The sequence below is a fragment of the Nelusetta ayraudi genome, unplaced genomic scaffold (assembly GCF_046127955.1).
Source record: "Nelusetta ayraudi isolate G7.1 ecotype Tasmania unplaced genomic scaffold, CSIRO-AGI_Nayr_v1 ptg000097l, whole genome shotgun sequence".
Taxonomy (NCBI): Eukaryota; Metazoa; Chordata; class Actinopteri; order Tetraodontiformes; family Monacanthidae; genus Nelusetta; species Nelusetta ayraudi.
The window spans coordinates 4,105,093-4,114,931 of NW_027466147.1; positions in this window are offsets into that span (position 1 = coordinate 4,105,093).

The window sequence follows — 9,839 nt, forward strand, 5'->3', positions numbered from 1 at the left end:
GAGGAGGCTGCGGCTGACAGAAGGCGGTCCAGAGTTTCTCGAGGAGGGACTGAGGGGGTCCGGAGCCGTGTGAGCGTCGCGGTCTCGTCCCTCCTGATGATGAAAGCGGTGCAAATTCTGTTGTGTGTCCTTCAACTCGAGGGTCGACATCGCCTCTTTGTGTCCTCCGTGAATGGCCTCCCCTCGGCCAAATTCCCCCCTCCCCTACGCTCCGCCTCCTTTCACACACACACACACACACACCCACAGACTCTTTTTACCCCTTTGTGCTTGCCCACCCTGCTCGTCTTCCTCCTTTTCCTCCTCCTCCACTTCTCCTCCTCTTGTCTTTTGTCCTGGTGTTTTTCCTCCGCTGCTGGATCTCGGCTTGTTATTATGGAGCTGTCCGAGGTGCTGAAATGTTTGTTGGCAGCAGGGCCGCGTTCCATTGCGGCGGCCGAGGCGTGCTGACAATCGAGACGGGCGGCGGGTTTTGGCTTTTGCGGAAGGCAAATGGTGGCCCGAAAGGTTAAAGGCAAACTCTGTCTTTGAGTTGGGGGAGATTTCCTGTGTGTTTATTCATTTATTTTGGTGGGCTTAAGCTGGGCTGTAATCAGGGGGGGCTGGAAACTTGGTCTTGTATTTGCAATGTGAACACTAGCGTTACAATCCTCTTAGGAACAGATTCTATTTAGAGGCAAATTGATTTGATTTTAAGTCCAAAAACATGCATGTTCTTTCCATGCATGTTCGTTCCATGCAGGTGGATCTCTAACACTGAATTGATTTGAGGTGAGTGCGACTGCTTGGCTGTCTTTGCTCGTCTCTCTTTGTGGCCCTGTGATGAACTGGCGACCTGTCCAGTGTGCAACCTTGCCTTTGCGCCATAACAGCTCGGATAGCAGACCCCCACAACTCTGAGTGCAGCAGGAAGTGGGTATAGAAAATGTAAGGATGGATTGGTATTTGCCATTTTTTTGGTTTTTAACGTCCAAGGAACGTTGCTGCTTCTCTGTAGGCGACTGTCGTGACTGTGACTGACATTGCCAGGATCATGCAGAGGTGTTTGGCAGAGTCACAGGCAAACTCGAGGCCTAATCAGGATCTACTACCACATTATTGGGTGGTGGAAACTTGAAATGAACTCGAGTCCCAACCCCCCCCCCCCCCTCCCTCACCCCCCACCTCCTTTTTGAACTTGTCGTAACCTTCATGTGAGTCAGTGTTTTGAAGAGCATGGAAAAAAATAAAAAATAAACAAGATCAAAGCGATGCTGCTCCCGCAGAACATCTCTGAAAGTCTTCAAGCTGTCAGTAACTTCTGCAACGGTACCTCGTTTTAATCAAAAGAAAGTTTGACTTTAGATTCTTCCTTTCAAAAAAGAATGTAAAATAATGTTGTCATGCTGAAAGCAGTACTTGTGTTGGGACAATCAGAACCCAAAGTCTAGGACAGCTACATGTACACTAGCCAGTACTGCTTGCTTCAATCCCCCCCCCCCAAAAAAAAAAAAACCCTCAAAAAAACCCATCTGCACTGTGTACGGAGGTGAGACCAGCTGATCACAAAGTCATCTCTCCTTTTGGAATGCTATTGCACACACATCACAGTGCATCACATCCAGCCTCTCCATCCATCAAGTCAGAATTGGGCAGCTGACAACAGCCAGTCCCCACTGAATCACATCTCCTTCTGTGACAGATTGATCCAATAAGATGATATTGCCAGAGAGGGACCTCGATTCCACTGGCAGAGCCTGTTTTGATTTATTTTTATTTTTAGAAAACATCATTTCACTACAAAAGAGGACGAGGGCCAGAAGAAGAAAAAAATATTACAGGAAGGAGATTTTTTTTTTTTTGAAGTTTCCATTTCGAGTTTTAAGTTGAAAGTTCGTGAATCAAATTACAGTAAACAGGAAACTGGTGAAAGTGGAAGTACTCCACTAGGCTTGTGCACCTTGTGAGCCTTTTTCCACTTTATCCTCGACATCTCCACTTGAATCTTGCAGTTTCAAAACAAAAAAAAACAAAGCCGTGTTTCCCCCGGGCCGAGGAGCTGCAGCCCTCGCCATCCTGCGCCGGTACCTGCTGAATCAGACACCCCGTTTACCGCCGGCCTTTTATATTTTCTAACCGCTCAACCCTCCTTTTCTTGCTCTCGCGCGCTGAGTTACTTTTATCCCTCGTTTTGTGGCACAGAGGCGCCTGCCAAGCAGGGGTGGGGGTGGGGTGGCGCGGCGGCGGTGGGGGATGAGGGGAGGGGGGGGGTTGGGTGGTTGAGATGCCGCAGTAGGCAGCAAAAGCTGCGATTGCTGTCATGTGAGCTTTTTACTTCTCCCCACCTCCCTTTAAACAAGCTTCGCCATTTCAGCTGCTCTGTGAATGGGAGGGCAAAAGAAAGAGGAGTGCCAGGGAGGAGGGGGGGTGGGTGTGGGGGGTTGGGGGGGGGGGGGGGGGGAGAGAGCGAGGTTGGGAGACGAACGGAAGAAGAGAGTGAGGAGGGAGAGAGAGCTGTTCATTGCTCTCCTTCTTTTTTTGAAAATGGAGTGATTTTCCTTCCTTGGGCACAATAGGTCCTCTGTGTCTTTTTAGTCACAGCGAAGGGAAGAGGAGTGCTCTCTCTCTCTCTCCCCCCCCCCCCCCTCTCTCTCTCTCCTTTTTCTCACACACACTCATACTCTCTCTCTTTCTCTCTGCCACACACACACTCAGGGGATACAAGTGAGGTTTAGGGACATGTGCAGCCTTGCAAACCAATGAGGAAGCTTTCTCCCCCGGAACACTCTCCCCTCTTATCTCGCAGCCCTGGGACTGTTGCGTATCTGTATTTTGTGTGCGTGGGTGTGCGCGTGCGTTGTGCGCATATTTGCATGTGTTTGTAATTGACTGACTGTGTAAATGGCTGGCTGGCTGGCTGGCTGGCTGGCTGGCTGGCTGCACTCAAATATCCATGCGCTGTTCGCGTGCGGACGTCCCTGCAGACAGAAGCGTTCTCCGCCTGCATGAGACTCAACTGTATAAAATCACCTCTCTCTCTCTCTGTCTTTACCTCTCTCGTCCCCTTCCCCCCTCTCCCCCTCTGCGGGGCCCTCTCTTCTTTTTTGAACGATATGATGGAGGACTGTGAATTGGTATTCCTGTAGTAGGACTCAGTGTGTGGATAAGCGCCCGGCGGATGACTTTGAAGCATAAGGGCCGTCACTCCCAGTTGATTTATAATGGGCACTTCTGCGCTCTTTTCTGGGATCTGCGTCCTCATGTGTGTGTGTGTGTGTGAATGTGTGTGTGTGTGTGTGTGTGCGCGTCTGTGCCGGCAGTCTTTGACTTCCGCACACGACGGCAGCGGCCGCCGTTTTCGCACACGCGATCGTAATCATTTCGTCGCAGATTGCCGCACTCCATTTTCCGCCATTCGTCCCCCCCCCCCCCGCCCCTTTTGCTTGCGTGCATGCGTGTGTGTGTGTGTGTGTCTTTCCTGGTGCCATCAGTCAATTTAACCGTTCCACAGAACTCATTTCCAATTATTGCTTGCGTCGTCCCGAGCTGTCACTTTCCATCGTGCGGTTTTTGCGTTTAATTTGAAGCGCGGACGTTGTTTGCGTGGAAAAGGGAAAGAAAAAGAAAAAGCAGTCGTTTCATCTGCGGCTAAGGTGTCGTGTCTAATGACAATAAAATGGGTGGAATAAAAAAAAAAAAAGAAATAGGAAATGAGCTGTCATTTGAAACGCTTTAGAGCAGCCGGTGGAGCCGCTCGTGCTCGGCGGAGCTTCGTCGAACGTCGGACTCGTCCCTATTGTTGGATCTCTCTGCCTTTTATGCGGTTTGTGGATTACTTTTTGTTGTTAAATGTGTGTGCTTGTCTTGAGCGCCGCCTGCGCGCAGGGTTGGATTAACCTCCTCGGGGGGGGGAGGCTCTGGGGCAAAGAGGGAGGGAGAGAGAGAGGGAGGGAGAGAGAGAAAGAGAGAGAGAGAGAGAGAGAGAGAGAGAGAGTTGTAGTCCCTTGGAAACCAATCAGCGCTGTGTTGAGAATCCTACTGAAATATTCTATTTGTAAGTACTTCTTGGTACAAGGTTAGTTTGCTTCACAGGGCCTCGAGACGTTTGAAAAACCAGCCACTGCTCTTTTTTTTATGACACTTTTGGATAATGATACAACGACATTGCAGGGGGAAAAGTTTCAGGTTGCAGTAAATGAACCACGTTCGCCTGTTAATTAATGCCTGTTATCCTATTGGTCGCTCCTGAGAATTTTTCATTCTATGGTACAGTTGTTCTACGTCAAGTGTAACAGAGTCAAATAGAAAGAATTTGTAAAGGTGAGCAAAAAAAAACCCTGTAAATATGCCCTGTTATATTCCAGAGGAGCAGTCAGACTTGTCTGACTGCAAGTTCAGCCACTTAGTATCAGCGCAAGCTGCTCTACTGGTTCAGGCGGTCACAGTAAATATATTTTTAAATGCGGCTCCTTCTTCTTCCTGGCATTAAGAACAGGTCATCCAATTATAATCCAACTGCTGCTACTGTATTTTCAGCTCGGCTTGCACTTGCTTCCTGTATTAAGTCCTCAACTTCTCCAGTCAATTTGCACCGCTGTCTTCCTGGTTTCATTAAAACTAAAAGCACGGTGATTGGTAAATGAATCGAATGCAATTATAAGCCAGGTTGAAAAAAAGCTTATTGTTGGATGACGGCAAAAATTTCAGAATTAAAAAAAAAAAAAAAAAAAAAAAGATCTTGAACGGTCCAGCTGCTCTATGCGAGAGAGCCTTTGCCAGCTGGCTGGTTTATGTTTAAGCAATAAAATCCTACAGAAAAGGCTCCCGGTGAATAGTGCTAAGTGCTGAGATGAGGAGATGGTACACGGACTTATAAATTTACAGATTCACAAATAAACATGTCGACTTTCTTCTTTTAAACTTCTATACATTAGTCACAAATACGGGTTTGATCCCGATAATGCGCCTGTGTGAGTGCATAGGTGCGAAATGTCAGCGGCAGCGGTGACCTTTCATAACGTTTTCGGTCATTACTCAAGAGTTTATGGGCTCTTCGTGACACACACACAGTATGTCTAAGAGAGTAAAATTGCGATGTGATGACATTTGGAAAATTTCAAAGGGCACAGGTCAAACTGGGTCGTGAGTCACTGGATCTATTATTGAACACTCGGTTAGTAACACAGTGACACATCGAGACTCCTCCGCCGACTTGAAACGTTTTTAGGATTTGTACCTTCTGTGGTGCCAAATCCACATTCTGCTCTGTTACAAGCTCTTTCTGGTGCATTCCATCGCGCTGTGTGATGCAAGGTTTCTTTCCGCGGATGGATGAGAGTCAAATATCTGTTTGTGCTTTCCAGCGCAAGGACGATTTGGACGTCTGCCACACAAGCCTTGAATTTCCGATCTTTCCCTGCCAGTTGAGCACATTAACATGTAACCCAGGTGATCAGGGCGATGCGAGGGAACCGTGAGTCAGACTCGATTAACTCGAGTAGCCTGAGGCGACGTGCCGGATCAGGTCTCTGAATGGCAATGGAAAAGGAATGTTCCTCTGAAAAACCACGGCGTTGTGAAGTGTTTTGGTAGGGGCTGAAAAACCACCGCGAGCGACTAATAATTCTCAAGGAGGAATTTTGCATGCGATCGTAGACGCTGATGAAGTCTGAAGGAGGTACTGAACAGGTGCCCCGGAGTGGTCGTGTGATGCTGTCAACAGCCACTCGCTGGCAGCTGCGACATTACGCCGCGCCTGCAATCAAGGTGAGGAAGTGCCCCATGTTGAACACTATGGTCACAATCACCCAAGCTGAGATTGCAAAGGGAGGTAAAAAGGAAGCTGCTCTGGATGTGAGGTATACCGCTGTGCTGCGCTCCTAACGTGTGATTAAGATGTACTCATCACCTTTCCATGGCGGTAGTCCTTAAATATTCATGAGTCTGAATAGGCTCCGTATGGTATTGACTCAGCGTTTAGCTCCTCTGATATATGTCAACTTCAACGCGGTTTTAAAGGTTGAGGGACGAGCCTGCACGCACACATCTTGAGGTTAAGTGCCCCGGTATAGAACACCTTTATTGAGGCAAATCCGGCTAAACGCTCGCTGTTTCCCAACAAAATGTACAATAGGCGGTCTGGGTAGTATCAGGTCCCACCCCCCCCCACCCCTCTCCAAAGAGCATTTGCTGAGTGTGCGTTTAAAGGATTTTCAGATCTGCATTGTCTCAGCCCTCTCTCCCCCATCCGTCTTCTTGCCCGCTGAACCACTTTTCACTCCCGGATCCTTAAATGCCTCTTTGGATTTGGCATAAATGGATAAAATACCTCCAGGGCTATACAGCGAGAAGGCTGGTCACAGACGGCCCGAAATATTATGAAAGAGCTGCAGTTCAGACGAGGACACACGGGAGCGCACGTGGAGCTCCGCCTCATGTAAATCATGACAGCTCCGATCTGATTGGCCTTGGCGAACAAATTGCTGATAATGTTTCTAAAAAGCCCTGTGTTTGACTCCTTTCCATCAAAGCGGCTGCAAGTGTTTGCAACCGCGGCCAAGAGTAATTAACGAAGTGCAGAACGCAATTGTGTCGGGCGATACAGACTTTTTCGTTGCAGCGCGGAAATCTTGTTGAAAAGTTTGGGGTTCCTGACCCATTCCTGCATTGAACTCCATTGTAACCAGTCTTATTAGGTAATGACCTTGAATGCTCTGCGATCATTGTGAGTGCACAAAAATCAGTCAAGATCTGCTTAACAAGTATGGGGACAGTTTAGTGTTTAATGAAAACCATTTACAATGTCTGATTAAAAGTGATTGAAAGAATTCCAATTGAAGAACACAATCGCTTCTTTAATGATGGCTGCGTGTTCATTCTCTAAAATCCACATTCAATAAGACATTCAAGCCATCAACGGTCAAAGCCATTTTTCCTGCGCTCGTAATGTCCCCAGAGCATTCCAGTAGATTCTTTCATTAAGCAGGTTATAATGGAGTTCAACGCAGAAAGGAGTCACTGACCTCAAACTTTTGAGTGGCAGTCGAAGGTTCGACTGCCTTCTGGTCACTAATCCGACAATTTAGTTTGCGGACGGGAACAATCGCGTTCCTTCCTTTTCACGCTGGCTGCTTTTCAGGCAACCACTCGTCATCTTTCACGGCGAGGCTGCTGCCACCGGCTCGTATTGAGTTTTATTGTCGTCGGTGTCGAGCATCACAGTGCTGACCGCCTACGGAGCTCTGTGGCGATGTGTTGCGCTGTTGGCTCTGTTCTCTGGCAGGGTTGGGCTCTCGCTCACCTGCGGGAAGTCAGGGTGGCATTGCACAGTTGTATCTATCCAGTACGCTCTGTTGGCAGTACCCTGAGGCTGTGTGTTTGTGTGTGTGTGTGTGAGACGCAGACTTCAGCGACTGATTTCCAGGCTGATTAAACAAGGCTCCGCCCTTCTCCGTTGAAGGGTTGAATGACAGAGCTGCTCAGAGCAGTCGGGCAAATTCCTTTGCGCCGCGGTCTCAGGTCTCCGTCTGCCTGAGGTGTGTCAACTGGAGGTGTGTTAACTGATTGTACACCGGCAGAATCCTCCATCTCCGCCCTGAAAAAAAGGGGGCGCTTAAATTAAACCTTTTTATGTCTCGTGTCAGACAGCCAAAGTCATCAGTTCAAGCTGTTAAAAGAACAGACGTTAACGTTCAGACGTGTGCGTCTGCCAAATTCTCAGCCCTTGTCGGAAAACCTTTCCATGGAGACGGACAGTGTCTCGGTTGCAGCTCTAATACTGATTGGGGTGCTCCTTGCTTTCCCGTATCAGTCGACAGTGTTGGATATCTGAGATGTTGGCCCCCGATTGTATCTGTTTCAGGGTGCTTCAGAATGACACTTAAGTGTGTTTCGACTTTGACTTAAAACTAAAAAAAAAAAAAAAAAAAAAAAAAATCCACTATTGACACTCTCAATAGTGGATAAAGGATAAAGGATTGAAGGATTGAACAAACAGGCATTTCCAAAAAAGAGGTAGAAGAGAAGAGGAATCGATCCCACAGGCTTCTTGCTGTAGAGTGACAGTGCTGCTCAGGAGAAACAATCGCCAAAGCTGTAGTCCCAGAATCATACAATTCCCCCTCAATGTAGCATATGAGAGCCATTTCTCAGCGCCCTGAAGCTGAACTACCTACGTCAGGCGTTACGCATTCAAAACAACAAGCAACAGCGGTGTGGTCTGGCAAGATCCCAGGCCTTGTTAACGGCTGGACAGAAGTGATAAAGCACTGCTGGTATTAGTGTTTTCTCTATCTTCAATCCAGGGTTTCTGTGGAGGTCACAGGAGCACAACCCACTGTGACAGGAGGACTTAGAGGGAGGAGAATCAATGACATTGAAAGAGAGTGGACAAGACTGATAAAGATGTAGATACGGAAACAGAAAACTGCAGGAGTGTTGAAGCCGGGACGGTGGAGAGGTGGATCGATAGAACTCAGCTCAATAAGCCTCCTGCACGTGCTTCCACCAAAAGGGAATTATTTTCACGTGTGCAGCAATGTGTGTGTGTGTGTGTGTGTGTGTGGTTCCAGAGGTGCTTTTGGACAGGAAGCAAGTCTGTGTGAGTACGTGCAGCGTCAGAGCGCTGTAGTAGTAGTTGTGATGTGGTCAGTGTTGGCCAATTGGGATTTTCCTGAAATTTGTGGTTGCAAGGCAGAGTGAGTGGGATGATGAGGTGAGTAAGCTAAGGACACAATTAAGAGTCTGAGAGAGGGGAAGGATACAAACATAAATAACAAGATAAAAAAACAGCCTGCAGCCTGTTCACTCATTTAGAAGTCATTCTCACTAATGGACTTGCCTCATTTTTAATCACTGCAAAATCTTTACTTAGTTCTATTGTAGAGGGGCAACAGACTAAAAACCTTTGGTACCTTCTACCACACTTGAATTAGCGCACAGCAAATCCTGTGTTTAACTTTTATAATTCATTGCATCAGGATGTATTTGATCATATGTCAATATAAAGTTCGTGGATATTGCATAGTACTTTGATACAAAAAAAAAAAAGACATACACGGGGGTACTTTTTGGGAAAAAAATGTCACAGCGCCTTTTTCTCTTTTTTAAATTCCAATGTAAATTGTGTAAAAATTTGGACTGATTGATGATATTTATTTTGGTTAAAGCTTCAAGGTTTTTCCTCCAAATCTCCAAAGGTCACACACTCAACCTTTGAGCAAGACAAGTTAATACTAATGTTAAAGATGGCCCGTGAAAAGGCCTGAGATGCATCTCTGACCACGATGAATGCTGACCACACTTCACACGAAGCCGTGTTCCTGCTGACTGCACTACTTGCACTTTCTGGTGAGCGAAGAACCTCTGCCGCAAAAGAAACGAGGACGTGAGGGGAGGGGACCGTGGCTCTATTGCGGATGTTGTCGACAAAAAGTAAGTACACTGCGCTGCAAACGTCGGCGCGTGTCACTTTATTGACGGAAGGCAGAAGAGCCCTGGCGAGGAGGAGGAGGAGGAGGAGGAGGAGGAGGAGGAGAGTCACGTGCACCAGCGCGCACGTGGTGCAGCCGGCAAACAATGAGCTGAAGACAAAGACGGGTGTGCGGCTTCACCTTCCGCTCTTCATTGTTTTTCCTGAACCCTGACGCAACGTAAGCCATATTATAAAGTGACGAGACGTTTTCCACCAGAACGTATTAACTGCCAAACACTCTTTGAGCCGTGTTGCTTCTCCTTGCCAAAAAATGACTACAATTAAATTAGATGATGGTTTTGGGGAGGCGAAAGAAGGCTCTTGAGCAGGCGTCTAATGCAAGGTTTGACGGGATGAAATACTTTGAGTGAAATAGATGAAATACCTT